Source organism: Crotalus tigris, unplaced genomic scaffold (assembly GCF_016545835.1).
Source record: "Crotalus tigris isolate CLP2741 ecotype Arizona unplaced genomic scaffold, ASM1654583v1 scf7180000018540.1288718, whole genome shotgun sequence".
NCBI lineage: Eukaryota > Metazoa > Chordata > Lepidosauria > Squamata > Viperidae > Crotalus > Crotalus tigris.
In genome coordinates, this window is record NW_024097064.1 from 1,024,481 (window position 1) to 1,051,915 (window position 27,435).

General features: G+C 42.6%; 1 long non-coding RNA gene across 4 annotated transcripts in view; it reads left to right on the forward strand.

The window, feature by feature from the left end:
- Nucleotides 1-27,195, forward strand: part of LOC120312771 — a 55,479-nt gene extending 28,284 nt beyond the window's left edge. For all 4 annotated transcript variants that reach the window (XR_005557961.1, XR_005557959.1, XR_005557960.1 and 1 more), the window contains one exon: nucleotides 27,135-27,195. This is a non-coding gene — a long non-coding RNA (uncharacterized LOC120312771). The remainder of the gene's footprint in view (nucleotides 1-27,134) is intronic.
- Nucleotides 27,196-27,435: the final 240 nt, after the last annotated feature.

The window sequence follows — 27,435 nt, forward strand, 5'->3', positions numbered from 1 at the left end:
TCTGCAATTGGCGGGACTTCCTTCCTTCTTTGTTGCCTCTGTGGAGCAACTTCAGGCCCCTTTAGCAGGCAGAAATTGGCTGTGGGGTGCGGAGCTCCGCAATCCATTGGCTGTTGCTCTACTGCACAAAACTGGAAGCTCCCTGCTTTTAAGATTATGGAAAGATTTTTTGATTCAGTGAAGCATATTGATCAGGAAAGATGTTTGGCCAAAAAAAGAAAATGCTAAAGTGAGAATTAAGAAATTAGATGATGGGATTTACCAGAAGGAATATTTAAAAATTAAACATCTGTCTGAATATGGTTAAAGAAATAGAAAGATTTTGGATATAAATGAAGATTAGTTTAAGAGGGATAAACCCCTCAGGTAATCTAGTATTTTTCTTTCTTTTTTCCTTTGTGTTTTGTTTTTTGACATGAGAAATATAAAAATATTGGGATGGTTTATGTAAAAGAAATGTTTCCTTTGGTTTTTTTTAAATATGAGAAATGTAAAAGTATTGGGATGGCTTATATGAGAAAAAAGACTTAAATACTTAAAGTGTAACTAATTTTCAGAAAATCTTAACCAGTAAGAATGCTTTGAATATTGTGGGGAAAACAAATTTAAATAAGAATTCTGTAAACAGGCTTTATGACTAGGCAATTAGAAAAGAAGCTTTATATTGATGTAGTTATTATTTGCAGAAACATGAGAAAAATGTCTATATTTAATTGTCATTTATTCAAATAAGAACTGAATTAATTTAAGGTTGGCAAAAGAGAATATTATTGGAAGAAGAGAAAATCAAGCAAAGCCATTATATGGACTATAGAATTAGAGAAATTAATTGTTATTGATCATTTTTAAATACTAACCCAGCAGCATGGTGATTATGTTAAAAATCAATAGAACATATTTTTTTTTAAAAAAGGTCCAAAAAGACCCTCCCTAAATTGTAGGTGGACTCCCCTGTCCAAAATTATATGTTATGGGGCACCATGCAAGTGATAAATATGCTGCAGGAATAGTTTTGCTAGAATGTTGGTGATCGGGATCTTCTGACAATGGATGAAATGGACCTGCTTGAAAAACAGGTCAGTCACCACCCAAATAACGGTGTTAATTATACCCAAATTTTGGGCAATTCCACCATAAAGTCCATAGAGATCTCTCTCCAGGGTGCTGAAGGGCTTGCAACTGGCTACAACAGGCCAGGCATTTTCCTTTGCCTTTGCTTTGCTGCCGTGCAGGTGGGACAGCTGGCCACATAACTCTCTACGTCCTTTCTGATGGAGGGCCACCAAAACTATCTCTTCAGTAGGTGTGGGGTTTTTACAAATCCAAAATGCCCAGCCGTCTTTGAATCATGGCAGGTTTGTATAACCTTTAGTCTCTGGATAGCTGGGTTGTATAGCTTATCTCCTACCCATGCCAGTCCCTCCCGCATGGAGTAGAGGTTTTTGTGACTGAGGAACCAGTCATCCTTCTCTAAGGCTTGTTTAAACTTTGATTAGCAGTGGTGTCCAATGACGGGGTGCTTACCGGTGTGGTTAACTATTACTCAGGGAGCATAGATTTAACTACTTCTGTTTTTACACTATTGTATTATGGCAATCTTGACACAGTATCTGCTAAAAAGTTCCTTCCTCCTAGCAAATAGCAGAGGATAAATTGAAGTGTTGGAAGTGTTGGGCCCACCGTGCCTGCTTAGGGGACAACTTCATCGGAGTTTTCAGCACTTCCAGATTTTTATGGTCAGTCCAAACCTGGAAAGGGGTTTTACTCCCTTCTGAGAAATGTCCTCATGTGAGAAGGGTCCATCTCACAGCATAAGCCTCCTTTTCCTACACTGCCCAACATTGTTCTGTCTTGGAGGTGTAAGCACAGGGCTATAGTTACCCCTTTTCATTTTCTTGGAATAGGACTGCACCTACAGCCACATCACTAGCATCAGCCTGAATGACAAATCATTTCTCTGAGTCTGGGTGTCTCAACACCAGCTCCATGGAGAAAAGCCTCTTTAGTTTTTTGAATGTGGCTTGACATTCCATGGTCCATTTTAATGGCTGATTGGGCTTCAGTTTATACCCTGCCCCTTTGGTCTTCAGCAAGTTTCTGATGGGGAGGGCGATTTGTGCAAAAGGGGATAAATTGCCTATAGAAGTTGGTGAAGTCCAGGAAGCTCTGCAACTGTTTCCTGGTGTGCGGGGTTTCCCCTTCTAAAATGGCATGCATCTTTTCTGGATCCATTTCCAGCCCCTCATGCGAGATCTAGTAGCTTAGGTAGTCAATTTTCTCCTAGTGGAGTTTGTATTTGGAGAGTTTAGCATATAGCTTGGCTTCACAGAGCTTGTTTAAGACTGTTCTGACCAATTTCACGTGTTCAGCTTTCGTTTCGGTGTATATTAAAATATCATCCAGGTACACCTTCATATAGGTGCTCATTTAGCACCTCATTTATCAGCTGCATGAACTCAGCAGGGGCTCCCTGTAGTCTGAAGGGGAGGAGTTTAAATTGGAAGCAACCTAGGGGACAGTTGAAAGCAGTCCTCCACTTGTCTCCCTCTTTAATTCTAACCAGTCTCTCACAAGTCCAGTTTAGAAAATACTTTTCCCTTGGCAAGTGGGCTAGCATGACTTTCATAGCCCTATTCTTACTAATAGAGAAGAAGTGATTGTCAGAATCCAATTATACTTCATCTCCAGTTATCAATTATAGAAAACCCCATTTCTGCCCTCTCTGGATTCTGTCATAAAGAAAGAGAGGGGGGTGAACAAAGGGGCTTTATGGCCCTCACTTCCTTCAGTACAACTTCAAAGGGTTTGAATGTGGATAGCACCAAAAGGCCTCATCGTAACAAAGGAGGCTATTTACCTTTCATGTAGTTTATCTGAAGTCTCCATCCAGCCGGCAGAAAGGAAAAAAGGGATGGGATTGTGATGCCTGAAACTGTCACTGGAAGAGGGGGGTGACTGGGTGGGACTACTGAGGAACCCCTTAAAACCTCGAATGGGAGAGCTTGAACCCCAAGTCCTGTCTAGAACACCTGCAACCATTTTCTCTTAATAAAGGATTCCTGTTGGAAGAATTATTCCAAGAGTTCTGTCTTCTTAAGATGCAAAGTGGGGTGGGTCCTTACGGTGATAGAGGGAGTTGAAGTTGTCTTGGGGGAAAGTGACCACATCATACTGGAATTCAATAATGCAAACACAAGCAATAGAAAATAATTCAACTAATGTCTTAGACTTCAAAAGAGCTGATTTTAACGAACTCAGAGATAACCTAGGAAAGATTCATGGATGAAAATCCTAATGGGGAAAACAACTGAAGAAGCATGGGAAACTCTGAAAAATGCTATCACAAAAGCCCAATCCAGCACAATACCAGTGAAAAAGAAAAACAAGAAAGTCAATAAGAAACCAGAATGGCTGCACAAATATCTCTTGGACAAACTGAACGACAAAAAGGACAAGTACAAAAAATTGAAAGAGGGACATAATACTAAGGCTGATTATCAGCAGACAGCCAGAACAAAGATGAAGTCAGGAAAGCAAAGGCTCAGAATGAACAAAGATGTGAAACAGAAACCAAGGTTAATAAAAAAAAAGTTTTGTCAACATATTAATTACAAGAAAAAATTCAAGGAAACTGTAGGTCCACTAAAGAGAGAATATGGCAAGGAAGTAACAAGCAATAGGGAGAAAGCAGATCTGTTTAACTCATTCCTTGCATCAGTCTTCACACAAAAAGAAATTATAGCACAACATATAAAAAAACTGCAAAAGACAAAATAAAAACAAAAATTAAAATAAGCAAGAAAATGATAAGAGAACACCTATCTGACCTTGATGAATATAAATCACCAGGACCCGACCTATTATATCCCAGAATTCTGAAGGAGCTGGCAAATGTTATCTCAGAACCATTGCACCACATCTTTCAAAAATCCTGGAGCACCGGGGAAGTACCTGAGGAATGGAAAAGGGCTGATGTGGTTCACATCTTCAAGAAAGGGGGAAAAAACGGACCCAGGAAACTAAAGACCAATTAGTCTAACATCAATACCTGGGAATATTCTGGAAAAGATAATCAACAAATAGATCTGTGAACAACTAGAAGCAAACAAAGTTATAACTGGTAGCCAGCATGGATTTGTTAAAAACAGATCATGCCAAACCAATCTTATTTCATTCTTTGATAAAGTGACCAAATTAGTAGACCAGCGAAACACTGTGGATGTACTTAGATTTCAGTAAAGTATTTAACAAAATAAGTCGCAATCTATTGCTTAGTAAGCTAGAAAAAGGTGGAATAGACAACATCAACATCAGATGGATTTGTAGTTGGCTGACAAACCGTACTCAATGAGTAGTCCTCATTAGTACTTCAACCACATGGAAAGTACTGAGTCTTAAACTCAGTATCCTTCAATATCTTTATCAATGACTTAAATGAGGGAATAGAAGGGGAACTCATCTAATTTGCACTAAAGTGGTAGGAATAGTTAACACCCCAGAAGACAAGCTCAGGATTCAAGATCTTGACAAACTGGAACAATGGGCCCTATCCAACAAAATGAGTTTTAAAATGGAGAAAAGCAAAGTTTTACATTTAGGCAGGAAAAATCAAAGATATAAGTACAGATTAGGTGAGACCTGGCTCAAAAACAGTAACTGTGAGAGGGACCTTGTAGTCTTAGTGGACGATGAGTTGACTATGAGCCAGCAATGTGCAGCTGCAGCCAAAAAAGCTAATACAATCTGGGGTTGTATAAACAGAGGCATAGAATCAAGATCACATGAAATATTAGTACCGCTTTATAAAACCCTAGTGAGACCACACCTAGAATACTGCAACCAATTTTGGTCACCATACTACAAAAAAGATGTTGAGACCTTGGAAAAAGTTCAGAGAAGCGCAACTAAGATGATCAAAGACTAAAACATATGAAGAACAGCTGCAGGACTTGGGTTTGGCTAGTCTAAAGACAAGAAGACATAGGGGAGACATGATAGTAGTATTCCAGTATTTGAGAGGCTTCCACAAAGAAGAGGGGGTCAAATTATTCTCCAAAGCATCAGAGGGCAGGACAAGAAACAATGGTTGGAAACTGATCAAAGAGAGAAGTAACCTGGAATTAAGGAGAAACTTTCTAACAGTGAGGACAATTAACCAGTGGAACAGCTTGCCTTCAGAAATCATGGGTGCTCCTTCACTGTAGGTTTTTAAGAAGAGACTAGACAGTCACAGTCTGAGATGATATAGGTTCTCCTGCTTGAGCGGGGGGCTGGACTAGAAGACCTCCAAGGTCCCTTCCAGCTCTAGTCTAGTCTAGTCTAGTCTATGAGGGATAAGGGGTACACATTTTCCACACAAATGGCATTAAGACCTCTATAGTCCCTACAGAGATGATGACACCCAACTTTCTTTTCCTGGAACAATACGGGGGTTGCCACTCGGGGTCTCGCTGGCTGTATGAAACTCCTGGCCAGGTTTTTAATCTATAAACTGCTGCAACTTTGGGAGTTGGCACCAGGACAATCTCAACAGCAGTCCATGGGCTGGTGAAAAGGGAGTTCATCTGAACCCATCTTGCTGAACACCTCAGCTAAATCACAGTACTTCCTAGGTATGCCTTTTAGCTCCTCATCTTTCACTGTTGCTGCCATTTCTTGGTCTGGCTTCCTCTTTTTTTTTAAATTTTTATTATTTTATTTTCATTACAATCATAAGAAAAAAAATTCAGATACATAAGAAGTTAAAATACAACACACAAATTCCGACATTGCTCACCCATTTCCCCCGAGACCGCATCCCCCTCTCATCTCTTCACTTCCCCCTTCCTTCTACCTCCTCCTCTCCTCCCCTCCCTCTCTCCTCCATCTTTCTACTTTTCTCAATCGGATGCGGTCTGAGGGAAAATGCCCGAGCAATCCTCTATCACCAAAATCTGAACTATTGAACATACTACCCATACTCTCCCCTTCCCCCTCCCCCCCTTCCCCCCCCGACTTCCCAGAGCTCAATACAGGGTTACAAAAAAGAAGAAGAAGAAAAAAGAAAACTAAACATAGTCAACTTAAATTTACTACTTATACAATAACCGGAATCCTAATAACCCTTAACTCTCTGCAAACTTGAATTCATAATTTAATAAAAATCCATTATTCATAAAATAAATGAAACTTTGTTGTCCCATACTTCTTCTAAATATATTCTATCCATCTTCTCCAGATCTCTTTTGTGAATGGTCCTTTAAGTAAGCAGAAATTTTAGCCATTTCTGCTAAGTTAGAAACCTTGAATACCCATTCTTCCAAAGAAGGCAGAGAATCTTTTTTCCAATACTGACCCACCAATAGTCTTGCTGCTGTTATTAAATTCAGCATTAAAATAGTTTCTTTAACATCAAAATCCACAAAAATACCCAAAAGAAATAATTGGGGAGTAAATTTAATTTTCCTTTTAAAAACCTTTTGAATGTTCCACCAAATCATAATCCAAAAAGCTTTAATATTTTTGCAAGTCCACCAAACATGAAAATAAGTTGCATCCAAGGAACCACATCTCCAACATTTGGGTTGCAAATTCGGATACATACAAGATAACTTTTTAGGATCCAAATGCCATCTATAAAACATTTTATAAAAATTTTCCCTCAAATTTTGTGCTTGAGTAAATTTAACATAGGACAGGAAGACCTGGAGGAACGTTGTCCATGGGGTCGCGATGGGTCAGACACGATTTCGCAATTAACAACAACAACAACAAATTTAACATTTCTAACCCAGATTATCACCCAAGAATCCATTAAGATTGGTTCCTGTATATTCTGGGCCCATTTGATCATACAATCTTTTACTAACTCTGTTTCCGAATCCAATTTTATCAACTCATTATAAATTCTTTTGATATGAGCAAATTTCTGATCTTTAATCTGAATTACCAAGTTTTCATCTGTTAAAGTAATTCCCACCTTCATACCCTCCATCTCTCCATTATTTGTAAATATTGAAACCATGATTGTAAAATATTTTCCTGCCTTAACAAATCAAAAGACTTTAATTGCCAATCTATACCTGACCAAATGAGCAACTCTTTATAGGAAATATTGTCAAAATTCACCCCTTTAGAAACCCCTTGAATTGCCTGTCCAGGAATCCCCCAAATGGGTATTTTATAGTTCAATTTATAATAATACTTCCTCCAGACACGGAGTATGGCATTTCTTAAAATATGTGACTTAAACACCCAATCTACTTTCTTATCAAAAACTAAATATGCATGCCAACCAAATAATAAATCCCAGCCTTCAAGAACCAAAATATTTTTGTTTGTTAAATTGAGCCAATCACTTACTAAAGTTAAAATGGCCGCATCATAATATAATTTCAGATTAGGTGCTTTAAGTCCACCTCTTTCTCTAGCATCTTGTAAAATCTTAAACTTAACCCTTGGTTTCTTGCCACCCCATATAAATTTATTGATACCCTTCTGCCACTCTTCCAAATTTGCATCCTTTTTCAAAATGGGTAACATCTGAAATAAAAAAAGAAACTTTGGTAGAATATTCATCTTTACTACTGAAATTCTCCCCAACAAAGATAATTGTAGTTTTTGCCAGTCATTTAGATCTTTTTGTACCTTTATCCACAATTGTTCATAATTATTCTTATACAATTGTGATATATACTCCTAAATACTTAACCTTATTAACTACATCATAACCTGTTGCTTCAGCTATAGTATCTTTTCCCTTCATAGACACATTTTTAAGTAAAATTTTAGTTTTATTCTTATTCACCTTAAAACCAGAGACCTTTCCATACTGCGCTAAAATTTCAACCAATTCATTAACCAAATCTATTGGATAAGATAATGTCACCACCAAATCATCAGCAAAAGCTTTCAACCTATAATCAATCTTATTTATTTTTATTTCTTTTAATCTAGAGGATTCTCGAATTTTAATAAGTAAGATTTCCATAGTTAATACAAATAATAAAGGGGATAAAGGACAACCTTGCCTAGTACCTTTTTCTATTTTAAATTGCTCTGTTAATCCCCCATTAATTATAATTTGTGCTGATTGTTGCTGATATACAGCTTCAAGAGCACACAAAAATTTATCTCCAAAATTCATTTCCTCTACCACTTTCAATAAAAATTTCCAATCTAATTGATCAAAAGCTTTCTCCACATCTATAAATATTAAGGCAGCAGGAATTTGATTATTCTTATCCAAATATTCTATTATATTAACCAATTGTCTTACATTATTTTTCATGTATCTTCCCGTTATAAATCCCGATTGATCAGTATGAATCAGTTGTTTCAAAACCTGCATTAATCTATTTGCCAAAATCTTTGCAAAAATCTTATAGTCCGTATTTAACAAAGATATAGGCCTATAATTTCTAGGCTGGGACAAGTCCTGATCATCCTTTGGAAACAATGATATGAAGGCCCTTTTCCAGGATGGAGGTAACTCTGCTCCCAGCAAAATGTCATTAAAAGGTTCCTTCAATGGTTCTATCATTTCTTCCAATAGCATCTTGTAATAAATTGCAGTTAATCCATCAGTACCTGGCGTCTTACCAACCTTTAATTGTTTAATTGCAGAGGTAATCTCTTCAGCAGTAATTGCAGCATTAATTCCATCATGCTGATCAGTCGTAAGTCTGGGAAAATTGGCTTGTTGTAAATAATTTTCTACATCTGAGATTTGTATAGCTTCACTAGTATATAACTTAGAATAAAAATCTGAAAAAGCCTTTTTAATCAAATTTTGTTGATACACCTCTTTGCCTTTATAACATATTTTGTTTATAATCCTTGATTTCTGCTTCTTACGTAATTGATAAGCCAACCATCTACCAGGTTTATTTGCATTACAAAATGTATTATACTTCATGTACCTCAAATTAATTGCCATCTGATCCGCTATTAACATATTAAATTGTTCCTTAAGCAGAGTTATAGACACTTTCAAGTTATTATCCATTGGATTTGATAATAAAATCTTTTCCTTACATTTAATCTCATCTTCCAACTCTTTACACTTCTCAGTTTGTTTACGTCTATGAGCATTATTCATAGAGATCAAAATCCCTCGCATGTATGCTTTACTGGAATCCCAAACCATTGGCATCGAGGTGCCCTTATTCATATATCAAGAGAAAAATTCTTTTAAATAACCTCTACATTTCTGTATATTCTCTTCATATCTAAATAAATTCTCATTTAACCTCCAAGACCTTCTAGACCCTTTATCCAAAGAAATTTGCAACCATACAGGACTATGATCTGAAAAAATTCTAGAAAATATCTTAGTATTCTTCACTCTGAAAGAAAAATCATTAGTAACTAGAAAAAAATCAATTCTAGAATAAGATTGATGCCTGTCTGAAAAAAAGGTGAAATCTTTTTCCTGAGGGTTACGTTCTCTCCAAATATCTCTGAGTTCCAAATCTTCCTTTAAATCAAAAAAAGTTTTCGGAAGTCTAGCCTGGTTACACACTTTAAAAGAACCCTTCTTATCTTTGCTTGGATCCAAAACACCATTCCAATCTCCCATCATAATAACCGATTTATAATCCAAAGAAATTAGTGTCTGATGAATCATCTTGTAAAAATGTTTTTGTTGTTGATTGGGAGCATATAATCCAACAAGAAGAATTCTATTATCATTTATTAAAAGATCAATAATAACATATCTGCCTTGTAAGTCCAAGTCAATTAATTTTGGTGAAAGCTCTTTTCTTACATATATAACTACACCTTCTTTTTTCTGTAATGCAGGAGCTATAAAATGTACCCCAAGCCGAGGGTTAAACAAGTATTTTTGATCCTTGGAATTAATATGAGTCTCTTGCAAACAAATAATATCATTTTTATGTTGTTTCAAATAGTAAAAAACTTTCTTTCTTTTCTGTGGAGTGTTTAGCCCATTAACATTCCAGGTTAGAAGCTTTGCCATTCTTGGCAGGTTGGAGCCTTTGGAACAAAACCTCTAGACTTGCAGTCGATGACTTCTTTGCCTTGCTCCTCCCACTGGCTCCGAAGTAAAGTGTAATCCATCATCAACCTTTTGTTGCTGTTGCTGTTGCTGTTGTTGTTCTCTTTCTCTACGTTTATAGGCAACACGTGTAATTCTCTGTTGTTTTGGGTCATCAATTAATTGAATAGATTCAACCAATAACTCTTCTCCTGGGCGTGGCTTTAAGCCTACATCAGATTGTGTTTCTGCCTTGCTCTCATCTTTTTTTGATCTTGGAGATGGTGGTGACTCTGCTTTTAACACAGTCATATAAAAATCTTTTGCTTTAGAAATTGTATTAAGACGATAACATAAGCCAAGATAAGTCACCACTATCCCCACAGGAATATCCCATCTGAATTGAATTTGTTGTTTTTTAAGTTCATCTGCCAAAAAAGCAAAAATTTCTCCTTCTCCTAAGGATTTTTGAAGGTATTTCTTTTAAGATTATCACATCTTGAGTTGCAATCTGAAATCTGTGCTTATAAAAAGCCTGAATAATTTCATTCTGCAATGATCTTCTAGCAAAATAAACCACCACATCCCTTGGTAGCTTCCTCTGTTTTGCGACCCATGAATTAACTCTAAAAATCTTTTCTATATCTCTCAGCATTGTTTCAGGGTCGCATTCCAAAATAGAAGCCAATTCAATTGCAATTTCTTCCTTCAAATTCTCTTGAAGATTCTCCTTCAAGCCCCTTATTCTCAAAGCGAACTCCATCTCTCTATATTGTGACATTAAAATCTCATCCTGAACATTGTCTGCATTATCTTCTATTTTATCAACTCTATCCTGTAGTATTTCAACCTTCCCCACCACTTCATCCACCCTGTCATCAATTTTTTCTACAAGTCCAGCAAGCCCCTTCAGTGCAGAAATAATATCTACTCTCATCTGATCATTTTTTTTCTCAATAGGTTCTGCTGTCTTTTGTATAGTTTTCTCATAAATGTTCTCCAAAGCATCTTGCAAATCTTTAAGTGTTATTGACTGCGGTGGTGGTGAGGGTGGAGAAAGTTTAGGTCTGGGTTGTTGTTGTACAGTCTGAGTTACTGAAGAAGGAGTTGCAACTTTAGGAAGAGAAGCAGGTCCAGGACGTTTTGAGGCCATTTTAACAAAGAAAAAAAAAGTTTTTTTTAAAAAAAAGAATTAAAAACTAGTAAAAGTAAAAAGAGCAAGAACAGCAAAAAAAGTTTACTCCTTAAAAAAAAGAATTCTCTTAAACAAATCAAGTCCATTACGTTGATAAAGCTCGATCAATAAAAAGTAGAAAATGAAAGTGTTCAAACAAGAAGAGCAACAAAGAAACAATATTCCTCCGCCATATTTCTTGCTCCAGCAATTTATTCAGATAATAACAGGAGAAGATGTTAGTTCTCCCTGAGTTAAGTTAGAAGTAAAATCCAGTCATTGTTCTCTTGAGAGCTCTGTCTGCTTTAAAAGTCACTTACAGTTTTCATTAGGAGAGCAGCAGTGGAGGCAGCGTCTGGCTTCGTTCTCGGAGAACAAAGGCATCCCAGGAAATGGAGCAACACCCGGACTTTGGAGGATCTCTCACACTTCACCTCCCGAGAAAAAATCCCTGGGAGGTTGGTGAGGTTCAACTCCTATCCAGGAGAAAGCTCACCTTCTTCCCTTCACCCGGGAAGAAGGTTTCAGGCCATAAAACAGCTGGTCATCGCTGTTTAACCGGCTTTTATGAACTCCTGGGAGAGGCAGCTGTAAAACAGTGCTATCAACACCAACGCAGCCACCGGAAGTTCGGTCTGGCTTCCTCTTGTCACTCTGGTTTCTCTCCACTGTGGCTTCCACTCTTTTGGAAATCTCAAGTTGTCTTCCTGCCAATCTATCTGCAGGTTCCATTTTTTTTCAGCCATGTCAACCCTAGAATGAGGAGCCAATCCATACAAGGCACCACTATGAAGTTAAAGTCTCGGAGTGGCTCCCCATGCTAAGACCCCAGGTGTAAAGTGAAAAAACTGGCCAGGATGCCCCCTGCAATGGACCCATCGAGTTGGCAGAGGGCAATTGGGTTCTTTAGCCTCCTCAGTCAGACTTTTAGTTTCCCCACCAAGGTTGGGGTAATTAGCACCTGGTGTACCCCAAGTCTAGTAGGGCATTTAGGGCCACCTTTTCTTCCTTGACTGAGATTAACAGTTCTATTGGCATTGTGATTGGTGCAATTGGCCCACTTACCAAGGGATCGTCATTGTCGCTTTTGGGTGTCCCTGGTTCATCTCCCTGTGGTGTCGGAGTTCCCCCTCCTGGCTTTGGAGTTGGGTGGAACTCCATGACCTACCCAGTCTTCAGGGCTATGCCCTTGGGCATTGCGTTGTTTTTGTTGGCCTCCCTCTGGACAGCCTGTCTCCCTTCTTTGCTGGGGCTTTCGTGCAGCATTTCAGTGTGCAGTGGCCCTCCCTGCCACATTTGAAACAAGCGGTTGAGCGTGGTCGAGCTGCTACAGGTTTGGTTATCTTCCCTTTCTTTTCTGGTGGAGCTTTCTTGCAGATTTTGCCCAACCAGTATGGGTTGCAATTCTGGTTCATCTTTGCTTCTTCCACCAGGATGCATCAGCCATGTAGGTGGATCTGGGCTCTGCAAGTGATGCAGGCATTATATAGATCATCATTTAGCCCATCCTGGAAGCAGCTCACTAACATGTCTTCAGGCCAGTTAAGGTGACATGCCAGGTCCCAGAACTCCTCTATGTATTCAGCTATAGGGTGGTGTCCCTTCCTCACTGTCTTTATGCAGTCCTGCGCCTTCCAATTGGCCAGATAGTCTTTGAAACATCTCCTCAGGGCCGACAGTTCCAGAGTTCTGGGGCATTGGAGTTGTGCAGGGTCACCATTCAGCGGGCTGCGGTGCCTTCCAGAGCCAGGTGACAATCCTGACTCTAGCCTCATTACTGGATAAGGTCTGTTGTGGTTCCTCGATTGCCAGCGGATCCAACAGCCAAGTCAGATGAATTGGATGAGGGGGAAGCCGTGCCTAGGTTCATATCGGACTCTGCAGAAGGCTCTGAAGAGCAAGAAGACTCAGAGCCAGATGTGGAGCCGGGCCCATCTACTTACACTCAGGCAGAGAGACAGCTGTGTTGGGGACCTGAACTGAGTGAAGAGAAGGAACAGCTGGAGCCTTTCCAGATGCACGTATGTGCAGAGAGGAGAGGATACAGGACACTGGAAGGGAGTGGGGCGGCTCTCCAGGGAAAGTAAGAGACTCTAAGAAGCCACACCCTGGCTTGGGTATAAAGAGGAGAGGTGTGGGAGGTGCCAGTTGCCACAGGCAACCATTCATGCTCCAGTATCTTGTTCCTTTCTCAGATTTCTTTTGCCAGGATTCTTTGCCAATTCTTTGTATTTGGGTTGAATTGCTAATTGAGCCTTCCTGCTGGGAACTCAGAGACTTTGTACTTATCTCCACAAAGTGGGAGCAGAGACTGCTACTATTTGTTTCAACATCTAAGGACTTGTTATCTGGAGTTTATTCCATAAATGCCTTGTTAAGCTGTTGAGTAGCACTTGTGAAGGCTGGGTCAGAACAGTTTGCCTGCAGCCCATAACCCCTACTACCATGAAGCAGTTATGTGCAGAGAATGCCCAGCTCTCCCAACAGCTGTCATTGCTGGCAGCATAAATTGCTCAGTTTCAAGTTCCTGCTGCTCCACAACCCCGTCAGAAATGCCCAGTAATGGTGCCAGATAAATTTGATGACAATCAAGACTTGTTTCCAGCATTTTGGGAAAATGCCAGCTCTTCATCAGCCTGAAAGCGGTGGACTTCCCTACTGACCGGGATAAAGTAAGGTTTATGAGCAACTCTCTCTCCAGCACTGCAGCCCGCTGGGCCCCACCCCTGCTTATCCAGCCTAGTCTGTTGTTGGATGATTTCCGGGGGGGGGGTTGTGACCACTTGCAGTTCATGTATGAGGACCCCCTCAAGATGCAGACCGCTACTTGAAGTTCATGTAGGAGGACCCCCTCAAGATGCAGACCGCTACTTGATGCCTGAAAGCCCTGAAGCAGGATCAACGCCCTTTACAGGAATACATCAGCAAGTTTTGGCTGCTTAGCCAGGATTCAGCCTGGAACGAAGCTGCACTTATGGATGCTTTCAGGATGGCTTGTCAGAAGCGCTATTGGACAAGTTGGTCTGTGTCAATGTTCCTCTGAACCTCAACGCATGGGTCCATCTCTGTTTATGAATTGATGCTCAGTTGCAGCAGCAGAGGAGTTGGCATGCTCCCCCAGAGACCCTGGTCAGCGAGAGACCCTGGCTCTGCAAGAAGAACCTATGGAATTAGGTGCTGCCAGGCCCCATCTATTGGTGATGGAGATGAATAGACAGCGTTCGGGGGGGGGTTGTGTTTCTACTGCAGGGAACTTGAGCGCTTGGCCACCTCTTGCCCCAAGAAGTGACAAGGGCCGTTGGCTACCAGATCTGCCCCAATAAAACAACATAATCTGTCAGGAAATGTCCCAAGCCCAACCTAAAGGGCACTCTGAGTTGGGCTTTGCCCAACATTGTGCAGTGGCCATTGGACACTGCAACCAGACCCCCAAGGCACTTAATCCTGGTGGCCCATTTGATCCTCCCTAGTAGACCACTAGGGATTCTGGTCAATTCCGGGGCAACCACTAACTTTATGGACACTGCGTTGTGGCCAAATTGGCTGTTCTTCAATGCCCAGTGGACCTGTCTCTGCTAGTGGAGACCATTGATGGCCGGTTGCTTCTGTCTGGACCAATTAAGATCACCACACAACTGTTGGGTATGGCCATCAGCTCTCACGAGGAGGCCATTCAATTTTATATCACCTCCAACCTGCATTTCCCAGTGGTCTTGGGCTTGGCGTGGCTCTGGACACACAACCTGCAGATTTACTGGTCTCAGAACTTGGTCACCTTCCCGAGTTTCCAATGTATGGACTACAATTGCCAAGTCTGCGCAGGCCAGGTTCTGAGTCCCCCAGGAGTTTTCCTGCCTCCTGAACTGGTGGACTTCGCAGATGTCTTTAGTGAGAAAGGCGGATCACTTGCTCCCACACACACCATACGACTGCCCCATAGACTTTGTCCCTGATGCACCTCTCCCAGTGGGGCATTTGTACTCCATGTCTGACCCCAGGTTGGCAGCATTGCACAGCATTTCCTGGACAAAAATATGGCTTGGGCTTTATCCAGCCCTCATCTTCGCCATTGTCGATGTTGGTGCTATTTGTGAAAAAGGGGAATTGAGGCTCTGTTGCGACTATCTCAAATTCAATGCCATTACTGTGCATAATCATTACCCTCTGCCCCCATTCCCAAACTTCTGGAACAGCTCTGGGAAGCCACAGTCTTCACCAACCTGGACCTGAGAGGAGCCTACAATCTAGTTAGGATCTGGCCTGGTGATGAATGGAAGACAGCGTTTGGCACCCAGCAAGGCCACTTTGAATATACAGTCATACTGTTTGGGGTTACCGATGCCCCCACTATCTTCCAGCATTTTATGAACAATATATTCCAGGACCTGTTGGATCAGTTTATCATGATCTATCTGGATGACATCCTGATCTACTCCCCTTCATGGGAGAGTTATCATCAACACCTCAGCATGATCTTGCAATGGCTCTGGGAATATCAATTGTATGCCAACCTGGAGAAATGCCAATTTTATCAACTGACCATTGACTTCCTGGGACATTGCATTTCTCCTGAGGGCACTGCCATGGAGCTGAGCAAGGCTGAATCCCTGCATAGTTGGCAACCCATACTGTAAGGACCCACCCCACTCTACATCTTAAGAAGACAGAACTCTTGGAATATCTCTTCCAACAGGCATCTTTATTAAGATAAGATGATTGCAGGCATTCTAGACAGGATCTGGGGCCCAACCCCTACTATTCAAGGTTTTAAGTGTTCCCAAGCAGCCCCCACCCCCACCGTTCTTCCAGCGACAATTCCAGGCATCACATTTCCACCCCGTTTTCCTCTCGACCGGCAGAAGGGAGACTTCAGAGAGTAGTAGAGGAAAGCTGATGGACCATATTGTTATGGTCAGTCCTCTGGGTGAGATCCACATTCAGTCCCTTTGAAGTTTTAATGAAGGAAGTGAGAGCCATAAAACCCCTTTGCTCATCCCCCTTCCCCTTCGTAGTATGACAGAATCCAGAGAGGGCAGAAATGGGGTTTTCCATAATTGATAATTAGAAATGAAATATAATTGGATTCTGACACATACATTGAGTTAAGGATGTCCAGCAACTCTTTGGGTTCACCAATTATTGTAGGACATTCATCCCTGGCTTTGCCTCCCTGACCGCACCCCTCACCTGGCTCCTTCAAAAAAAGAACCCGTTTCACTGGAGCACTCTGGAGCAACAATCTTTCCAGGCCTTGAAGCAAGCCTTTATGCAGGAACCCATCCTGAGACACCCTGACCCACACCATCTGTTTGTCATGGAAGCAGATGTGTCCGACATTGCCATTGAACTGGTGTTACTCCAGGCTCCTGCGCCTGGCGGTACCCTCTTCTTTTGTGCATATTACTTGAGAAAACCTAATCCAGCCAACTACACCATCTGAGAGAAGGAGGTACTGGCCATTAAGGTGGTGTTTGAGATGCTCCGGGGGCTCATCCTCTTGTAATGCCATGCTAATCCTGCAGCAGGGCATTTTGGCCTCTTCAAGACTCTGAACCTGATCTCCCATACATTTTGTGGCCCTGATTATAATAGGATGTCCAAGCCTATATCACATCTTGTGTATGGTGCTGGCAGGCTCCAACTCTACAGACCCTGGGGAGCAGTGTCCATGGACTTTTTGATGGACTTCCCCCGACTTCTGAGTTCACGACAGTGTTTGTGGTAGTGGACACACTGACAAAGATGACACATTTCATCCCTTGCCGTGATTTGCCAATAGCCCATGCCACAATTCGCATGTTCATTTAGCATGTCTTCTGGCTGCATGGCCTACCTGATAGGGTCATTTTGGATAGGAGGACTCAATTTACAGCCCAGTTCTGGAAAGGGCTGCTGAAGGCCTTAGACATACAAATATATCTGTTTTTGGCACATAACCCAGAAATAGATGGCAGACCCAAGAAAGTGGTTGGGATCCTGGAACAATATCTGCACTGCTTTGTGAATCAGCAACAGGACAATTGGGCAGACTATCTTGTAGTAGCCGAGTTTGCTTTCAACAACTCGAAGCACATCTCCATGCAGATGATACCTTTCCTGGCCAATGTTGGGTATCATCCTCAGTTTTTTCCCCTCATGCAGCTTGGCTTGCCTGTTCCCGCAACTAATAAGTGACAGCAACTGGATAAAGCCAAGACAGATTATAAGAAAGTTGCTGATCAGTCTCGGCATGATACACCTGTGTTAGCTGTGGGAGATTGGTTATGGTTGTCAACCAGCACCTTCTGTCAGACCGGCCTGCCGAGAAATTGGATCACTGGTACTTAGGCCCTTTCTCCATCGAAGCTGTCATTAACCTGATCGCCTATCGTCTGACATTGCCACGCTTGCTAAGAATACATGTGGTCTTTCACTAGTCCTGTGATGACCCAGGGCCCCGAACGGAGGAAAAGCACTTAGCTGGTCAGAATAATTGTCTTTGTAAGCACTGCCAATGTTCACCCAATTGCCCCCACATATGCTGGCACAAGTTCAATAAAAGAGCGGAGTTAAACAGTTCTTTAAAATAAAACAGATAACAAAGTATGATCTTTTCCACTCCCAGCTTGCCTGTAACCTGCAAACTGCAAAACTGAGGACAACAAGGAGAACTCAGCAGGAAACAAACTTGATCCAAAATACAAAGAGTACAGGTACAAGAGCTCATATCACAAGAGTTCACATTTGTTTCTGGCAAATGCCCCACCCACAGCGTCTCCTTAAAATACCTACTCCCCAGGTGTGCTTTGTGGAGTGGGGCATGATGCTTTCCTCCCGAGCAAGTGAGCCTGCCTCCGTTGTTCCCTCCTCCTCTCTGCTCTTCTTGCTCTGGGATCTGGTGGGGAGGGCCTTGCTTCTCACCTACCTTCCCTGTTCCAAACTTGAAGGGCCCTGGCCTGCTTCAGCCTGTTTCTCCCCACAGTCCTCCGAAGCCACAGGCACCTCCTTGTGGGCCTCAACAGGGAACTCTATGTCGTCCTCAGAATCAGGCTCGGATGGAGGCATGACATGTCCCTCTTGGTTCCAGAACAACCGGCCTGTGTGCTCCTCCGACCAGAATGCCCCCCACTGGAACAGCATGACAGAGACAGCTCTCCCAAGTACCAGGTCACCAGCAGCTGAGATTCTGGTTGGCTGAAAGGCCAGTTCCAGTACTTGATCAAGTGGAAGGGCTATGGAACAGAGGAGTTCACATGGGAGGACATGGCCGCTGTGCATGCTCCTGCTCTGGTGCAGGCATTCCACGAGTGATTCTCTTCACAGCTGCACCCAGCCCATCAGAGCTGAAGGAAGGGTCCTGCAGTGAGGTTCAGATGAGGGAGAAGGGATGCTTGGATTCACATTGGAGTCTATGGAAGGCTCTGAGAAGGAAGAAGACTACGAGCCAGATATGAAGCTGGAGCTATCTATTCATGCTCAGGCAGAGAGACAGCCGTGTTGGGGACCTGAACTGAGTGAAGAGGAGGAACAGCTGGGGCCTATCCCAGATGCACGTATGTGCAGAGAAGAGAGCCATGCAGGACAACAGAGGGCAGTGGGGCAGCTCACCAGGAAAAGTAAGAGACTCTTAAGAAGCCACACCCTGGCTGGACTATAAAGAGGAGAGGTGTGGGAGGTGCCAGTTGCCACAGGCAACCATTCATGCTCCAGTATCTTATTCCTTTGTCGGATTTCTTTTACCAGGATTCTTTGCCAATTCTTTGCCAGATTTGTCAGCTTTCTTTATGTTTGGGTTGAATTTGCTAATTGAGCCTTCCTGTTGGGAACTCAGAGACTTTGTACTTATCTCTACAAAGTGGGAGCAGAGACTGCTACTGTTTGTTTCAGCATCTAAGGACTTGCTATCTGGAGTTTGTTCCATAAAGACTCTGTTAAAATAAAAAGTGGTTTTCCTCACGAGTAAGCTATTGAGTACCACTCACGAAGGCTGGGTCAGAACATGTCCTTCCATATACTTGCATGTAGGTGAGGATGTGAGTGAGGAAAAATCCCAATTGTTGGAGTTTCCTGTCAAATTTCACCCCAAGGGGAAACAATTTTGGCTCAGGTTCGGGTTGCAAGGATCTCCCTCTGGCTGCTTGGGGAGCACCTGCTCCTAGGGGTTGGCCTGTTGAGAGGTAGCTGGGGTGGTTGCCATTGCTCCGGTAGAGCCAGCTGCCCCCGCAGCTGCATCAGCATTTGCTAATTCGCTCCTGCTGCCCATGGCTTCTTCGAGTTGGTCCTAGTGTCTCCCTCTGCATCTCTCAGATTTTACCTTCAGGTCTTGAAAAGCTTCAACCATAAAGTGCATCGCCTGTTTCAGGATCTGGTCAGTAAGGTCCTGCTCTCCATCAATTTCTTCATCGCCACAGTGCAATTCCATTTCATGCCCCCAGCCCAGTTTTCGGCTGCCTCGGGTGAAGGTTGTTCGCTGGGCCCTTCAATCCCAATCTTCCTTTTTCCCCACACCGACCAATCACCTAGATCTCATGGATTTGGAACAGGGAAAGCAGGCGAGGAATCCATTAGATGATTGGTCGGTGTGGGGGAAAAAGGAAGATTGGGATTGAAGGGCCCAGCGAACAACTAGTTTTCTTTATCCATCAGGAGGAGCTCTCTTTGGGTTGAGTCTTGGTGGCAAACTCTTCCCTGCATTCAGACTTGTCTTGCTGCCATGGAGTGACATTGCGTGCACAGTCCCCATGGTAGGGCAATTGCTTCTCCAGTTGACCACTTTGCAGATCTTGCTTAATATAAGGTCCTGCCTCAGCTATTGCTCCCAAAAAAGCAGAACTCTTGATACAGGCATTTTTTTCAAACAGGAACTTTTATTGAGAGTTAATGAAAGCAGAAAGGCAAGGCAAGATCTAAAGAACTCCCATGCAGAACGCTACATTAAAATATCCCTTTTCAAACCCCTCCCTGGAGCTCAACTGTTCAGTTTGTTTCCAGCCAGTCCACAGGTGCGAAGTTGTTAGGGGAACCAGAGCGATAAGAGACAGTTCCCAGACGTAGCCTCGTATAGCTTCATCTTTACAATGGAATGGAGATAAGGCAGATGGCCCTTGGCACATTCCTCCCCTTCTTCATACCAAAGACAGAATAAAGTAAAGGAAATACATCTGCTATCCCCCTCCCAAATGAGTGAAATCTCCCCCCTAGAATGGCAGAGCCCCAAAAAGGTGAAACGGGATCTGACAGTAAATCTTGAAAGGTTGGCCTAGCCCTAAACATCCATATATGAACAAGAATATAATATCAAAGGTTCATAAAATAGATTGGATTTGTGGTATGAAAACTAATCAAATATTAATTTATATGGAATTTCCCTTTCAGGTTCTAGATCAAACCTGCCACAAGTGTAGCAATTATTAAAATTATACTTATTTTTCATGGATTATAATATGTTTTCTTCCCCTATTGACAAACCTTGCAGTCATCCATTTGAAATTTGTGGGAGGGACTTCTGGATCAGAAGTTCTCTATAATAAAACAATAAACTTATAAAAGAAAGAAGAAGTTGCAGATAGCTCGTAGGATGACCACAAAGTATTTTTTTTAAATCAAACACATGGGATTAATTTGCTGTACATCACAACAAGTTCTCTTCCTCCTTCCTTCTTTCTCCTCTCTCCTTCCTCTCCTTCCCACAGTATCTATTGTACTTTTAAAAGAAAATTTTGATCAACAGACAACCTATCTTCCTATGAATGATTTCCCCGGAAATACTTCCAGGTGCCATTTTACAAATATGCAATTTTGGCTCCACTGCTTTTATTAGAGAATATTATTAGTAAGGCATTCTGTATTTTTAGATGGGTTTTTATATGCTTGGAGAATTGAAAAAGAGGAAAGTCATCATCAAGTTATCAGTCAACCTGCAGTGAATTCTGAAGAATCCAGAGGCTTTCCTTTTTTTAAAAAAATCTGCTCTTTCATTGCTTATATTACTCTATGTCAGTTTCTTTATAACATTTTAGAAGCAGCTGTATCAAAGCTTTTGGCATCATTGTCTCCTGGTACAGTAGTTTTTATATTTCCCCATGTACCATTTGGACAATTGAGGATTTTCTTCAGTTCATACCCGAAGTTGCTTTTCTAGCATTATAGTCAATTTTTGTGTTTTTCCTTATAAAAGAGTTTTCTGAGTTACAAATTTTCACTTTAAATTCCAGCTCTTAGCAAAGACAATTTCATTGACAATATAATATTTCTTTTTCTCCCTGTTTTTCAAACTTGGAAATTAGTAAAAAATTTTATAACTGATCAGTCTGTAGTACATTATTTTTAAAACAATGTACTTTTGTATATTTATAGATTAACCTTAGGCTAGAAACCAGGAAATCGTGAATTCTATTCCACCTTTGCTTAATTTTGATCTGAGAGTTTCTCTCAGCTCTGAAGAAGACAGTAGCAACCCACTTCTGAACAATTTTGCCAAGAAAACTTCAGATACTTGTTCAGACAGTTCAGGCCAATTGGCGGGATGAAGGAAGGGAGGAGGAGGAAGTTTGGTAATGTGTAATCCTCCAAATATTACTGAATAAAAACTTCCATTAAGCTCAATCTGAAATAGAGTGAGACTTGTAATTCTACAGAACAGAGAGTTATGCATGATGTCAGAATCCAACTATATTTCATCTTTAATTATCAAATATAGAAACTCCCAATTCTGCCTTCTCTGGATTCTGCCATAAGAGGGAGAGAAGGGGGAGAACAAAGGGGCTTTATGGCCCTCACTTCCTTCAGTAGACTTCTAGGGAGCTGAATGCTGAATGTGTGTTTATTGTAACCTCAAAGCGTTAGCATACCAAAGAACATCACCATAACAAAGAAGGGTATTTGCCTTTCATGTAGTTATCTGAAGTCTCCATCCAGACGGAAGAAAGCATCAAAGGGGTGGAATTGTGATGCCTGAAACTATCACTGGAAGGGGGGTTGATTGGGTGGGACTACTGTGGAACCCCTTAAAACCTCGAATGGGAGGGCTTGGATCCCAAGTCCTGTCTAGCATGCCTGCAACCATTTTCTCTTAATAAAGGATTCCTGTTGGAAGAATTATTCCAAGAGTTCTGTCTTCTTAAGATGCAAAGAGGGGTGGGTCCTTACATTAGACAGGACTTGCAAAATTAATCCACCTGGAAGGGAGACCCTTGCCGGGGGGATTTTGCAAAAATTTACCATTTCAGACAATGGAGCAAGAGAGGGGGAAAACTCCCTGGAAAGAGAGCCGCTGACCCAGTTGGAACCTTGCCAGATGTTGGGATCCGAGAGGCCAGATTCCTCAGAAGAAGAAGTGGTGGAGACACAGGACCACAAGCCTCGCTGGTCGATGGACGTTGGAAAGAAAAGTGAGTGGAGAAAGGAATCAAGAAAGGTGACCCTGAGACGGGGGACCAAGCAACCAGAATGGAAGCAGGAGATGGAGAAATCCCTGCACGCAAGTGAAGAGGGAGGAAGCTGGGCACCGTACTCAGACTGGATCCTAGAGAAAGCTATTGACCTGATGAAGAGAACTCTCAGCTCCCTAGGAGAGGAGAATACTGAGCCCTACGGCCGCCCCAGTTCCTGGAGCCACAAAGGGAGAGACACCGAGGGGGACGTGGAACCTGCAACCCCAGGGACATCTACTGATCCAGGAGCCCCCACCCCCTACCGGACCACAGATGGCAATCTGGACGGAAGACACTACCACCCACAACGGAGGCACCGATCCATTCCAAGACGTCCACCGTTGGAGGTGAAATTCAAAGGGGAGCCAACACGCTTGGGGTTTTTCCTAACCCAAGTCCTCAGCTACATGGAGGAATATGGGCAGGACATTCCCCAGCGACAAAGCCCGCATCCGGATCGTGCAATCTGCCCTGGATGGACCAGCTGCGGATTGGGTAGTGAACTTGCATGACTCCAATGCCCCAGAACTCAGTAACTTCAACCGTTTCATGTCCTCTTTGAGAAGACGATTTGAAGACCCCCTGGCTGATCGCAAAGCCCGTGAAAGAATAACAACGATGAGGCAAGGCAAATGCCCAGTGGCTGAGTATACACAAGAATTCCGGGCCATTGCCAGCAAACTGAATTGGCCAGAAGACATCCTCCTTGGCCATTTCAAAGACGGACTAAACTATGATCTATATGATGCTTGCCTGCCCCGAGGGGACCCACATCAACTTGAGGAATGGTACGTCTTGGCAGAGGAAGCAGAGATCGACATATTGAAGAGGCACCGCCGAGGAAAACAATGGAGCCGCCCCCCGCCTGAGCTGACACACCAACCGGTGAAATCATCGGATACAGCCAAGAAGCAAATGGGGTGTTTCAAGTGCGGAAGAGAAGGGCATCGAGCTGTAGAATGCCGCTCAAAGGCCCCCCAGCACAACCCAGACAGATCCCCAATCAACAAACCCGGAAAGTATTCAGCTAAGCCAAAAGAAACAGCCATGAGAATGATGGAAATTGCAGAAACCCCCACCTCTGCTCACCAAGGGGAAAGAACTCCAGCCTACACCACAGGGACGGTGGATGCCTCAGATGACAGCTCGGAGGGCAACCCCTGGTAAGTGGATGCATCACACCCATCTTCAAAACAGTGACTATATTAATCCCCCCCATGCCCGAAGCTGTGAAGGTGAAAGCCTTAATAGACTCTGGCTGCACCCGCTGCCTCATTAGCCCAACACTAGTGGGGAATCTGGGCATCCCATCCAGGAGACTGGAACAACCAATCTCATTTGGCCAGCTAGATGGATCCATAGCAGGGGGGGTGCCAGCTACCCTAGCCACTCTGCCAATACACCTCTCCCTGGGCAACCATGAAGAGGACTTAACGTTTGTGGTGACCCCAGGTATGGAATGCCCAATGATTCTAGGGATGGAATGGTTGAAAAAATGGAACCCCTGGGTAAATTGGAGGACGACAGAAATCAAATTCCCGAAGGGGGACCCTATGGACTTAAAACCCCAAGGGAGGCTACCAGAATCAAGAATAGAAAAAGCATCCATAGGAGAGGAAAAAAGATTAACAGAAATACCAGAGGAATATAGGGACCTTGCTGAAGTCTTCAGTGAGGAGAGGGCGAATGAGCTTCCCCCCCACCGACCCACAGACTGTACCATTGAATTCAAGCCTGGGGCAAAACTCCCGAAGCCCAGATTATACTCCATGAGCCCAAAGGAGAAGGAGGAAATGGAAAGATTTATAAAAAAAAACCTGGAGAGAGGTTTCATTGAGCCAGCCAAGCCTAAAGTGGCTGCCCCGGTCCTTTTTAGAGAGAAGAAGGATGGCTCTTTACGTTTATGCGTGGATTATAGGGCCCTGAATACAATCAGTGAAAGCAACCTATACCCGCTGCCCCTCATGAAAGACATGCTGTCACACCTATCGAAAGGGAAAAATTTTTCTAAACTAGACCTAAGGGAAGCTTACTATCACGTGAGAATCAAGGAAGGGGACGAATGGAAGACTGCATTTAACTGCCCCATGGGGTGCTATCAATTCAAAGTCTTGCCATTTGGATTACAAGGGGGCCCTGCAGTCTTTATGCAATTAATCAATGACGTTCTAAGGGAGCACCTGTTTAAGGGGTCCTTGTTTACTTGGACGACATTCTTATCTTTACCGAAACAAAAGAAGAACACGTCAAACTTGTCAGAGCGGTTTTAAAGAAGCTGCGAGCCGCTCACCTATATGCCAAACTCTCAAAATGCGAATTCCACCAGGAAAGGATAGACTATCTAGGCTATCGCATATCCCCACAGGGCATTGAAATGGACCCGGAGAAGGTCAAAGCAGTACTAGATTGGGCACCACCCCGCACAAGAAAGCAACTACAAAGTTTCCTGGGCTTTGCAAATTTTTACCGCCAATTCATTCCCTCATTTGCACAGATAGCCTTGCCCCTCACTAATTTACTAAAAACGAAGGAAACATCCTCAGTAAAACCTAGCCAGCCACTAACATGGACAATGGAGTGCCAAGCAGCGTTTGAGAGACTAAAGAGACTTTTTTCTGCCGAACCAGTACTAAGGCACCCAGATATGGACAAGCCCTTCATAATACAGGCAGATGCAAGTGATGTGGCAGTGGGGGCTGTGCTATTACAAGAAAATGATGATGCAGTATTGCAACCCTGTGCATATACATCCAAGAAACTCACGGAAACAGAACAGCGCTGGCCCGTATGGGAGAAGGAGGCTTATGGGATACGTTGGGCATTACTCACGTGGCGACAGTTCCTGGAAGGCAACAAAATCCCCTTCCAGGTGTGGACCGATCACAAAAATTTAGAAGCCCTGAAAACGTCCAGGAAACTCAATCCCAAACAAGCCCGCTGGTCTCAGCATTTTCACCAATTCCAGTTTAAGCTCAAACATTTACCAGGGAGAAAGAACTTCCTGGCATATGCTCTATCTTGCATGCCTCAATATAACAGCGCACGAACCACAGACTCTAGAACAATAATGGCAGAGTCACAACTGGCAGCACCAGTAACCACAAGAACCCAAGCCAAATTAAAACCACAACTGGACAGCCAAACTGGAATTGAATTCAGAAAAAGTTTGGAAACAGATGAATGGTTCCAGAAAAACAAAAATGTGTGCACAATGAAAGACGGGTTGCCTTGGGTAGGGGAAAAGTTATATATACCAACAACTCAAAGAGTAACTTTCATGCACCTTTGCCATGACACAAAATCAGCAGGGCATTTTGGATTTGTAAAAACTTTACATTTAATTAAACGGCAATTTTGGTGGCCATCCATGAAAAAGGACATTGAAAGTTATATAGCCAGTTGTCCAAAATGTGCCACGGCAAAGAGGTTGCAAGGGAAAGTGCCAGGACTATTGCAAACAGTGGCAAGTCCCTCAGCCCCCTGGAGAGAAATAGCCATGGATTTTATAGTGGAATTGCCAGAAAGCAATGGGAATACTGTGGTCTGGACGGTCACGGACTTGTTTTCCAAACAGGTGCATTTTATCCCTTGCCAAAAGATTCCCACTGCAAAAGCCTTAGCAAAACTTTTCATCCAACACATTTACAGATTGCATGGGGCACCCCAACGCATCATCTCTGACAGAGGGGTGCAATTTACGTCTGCATTTTGGAAGGAATTTTTATCCCTCTTAGGAACCACTCAGGGACTGACATCTAGCCACCACCCTCAAGGAAATGGGGGGGCTGAAAAAATGAACTCCGTACTTAAGCAATATTTAAGATGTTTTCTTAGTTTCCAGCAGACCGAGTGGGCGGACTTACTCCCTTTTGCAGAAGTTGCCTACAATAATGCAGTCCACTCCAGCACAGGTTATACTCCTTTTCAAATAGCCACCGGTCAAAGTTTCAACCCTATGCCAGAATTAACCCCAAACGAACCAACGATCCCTTCGCTGAAAGAATGGATGGAGAAACTACAAAACACCTGGCCAATAGTCAGAAAAGCACTAGATGAAGCTAGGCAGGCATACAAAACACAAGCCGATAAAAAAAGGGTTGAGCCTACACCATTCATTATAGGAGAAATGGTGTACTTATCTACAAAATACCTAAAGTCCCTACAGCCCTGTAAAAAACTTGGACCAAAATATATAGGACCTTTTCCAATTAAAAGAATCATAAATCCAGTAACAGTAGAATTAGAATTACCCAAAAATCTCAGGCAAATACACCCAATTTTTCATTGCAGCTTGCTGAAAAGAGAGCATCAGTCACCTCTACAGCCAAAAATCCCCCCACCACCACCTCCACTCATGGTGGAGGGTGAACAACACTTCGAAATAAAGGAAATCCTTGATTCTAGGAGATATCATGGAGCAACTCAGTACCTAGTTGCCTGGAAACACCTTCCTCCCTCACAAAACGAGTGGGTCCATAAACGTCATGTCAGAGTCCCGAAGCTATTGAAGAAGTTTCACACAGAGTATCCTAACAAGCCTGACTAAATTTTATACTTGTGTTTTTTTCAGGTGGATCTCTCTTATTTTTAAGAGGGGCCGGATGTCAGAATCCAACTATATTTCATATTTAATTATCAAATATAGAAACTCCCAATTCTGCCTTCTCTGGATTCTGCCATAAGAGGGAGAGAAGGGGGAGAACAAAGGGGCTTTATGGCCCTCACTTCCTTCAGTAGACTTCTAGGGAGCTGAATGCTGAATGTGTGTTTATTATAACCTCAAAGCGTTAGCACCAAAGAACATCACCATAACAAAGAAGGGTATTTGCCTTTCATGTAGTTATCTGAAGTCTCCATCCAGACGGAAGAAA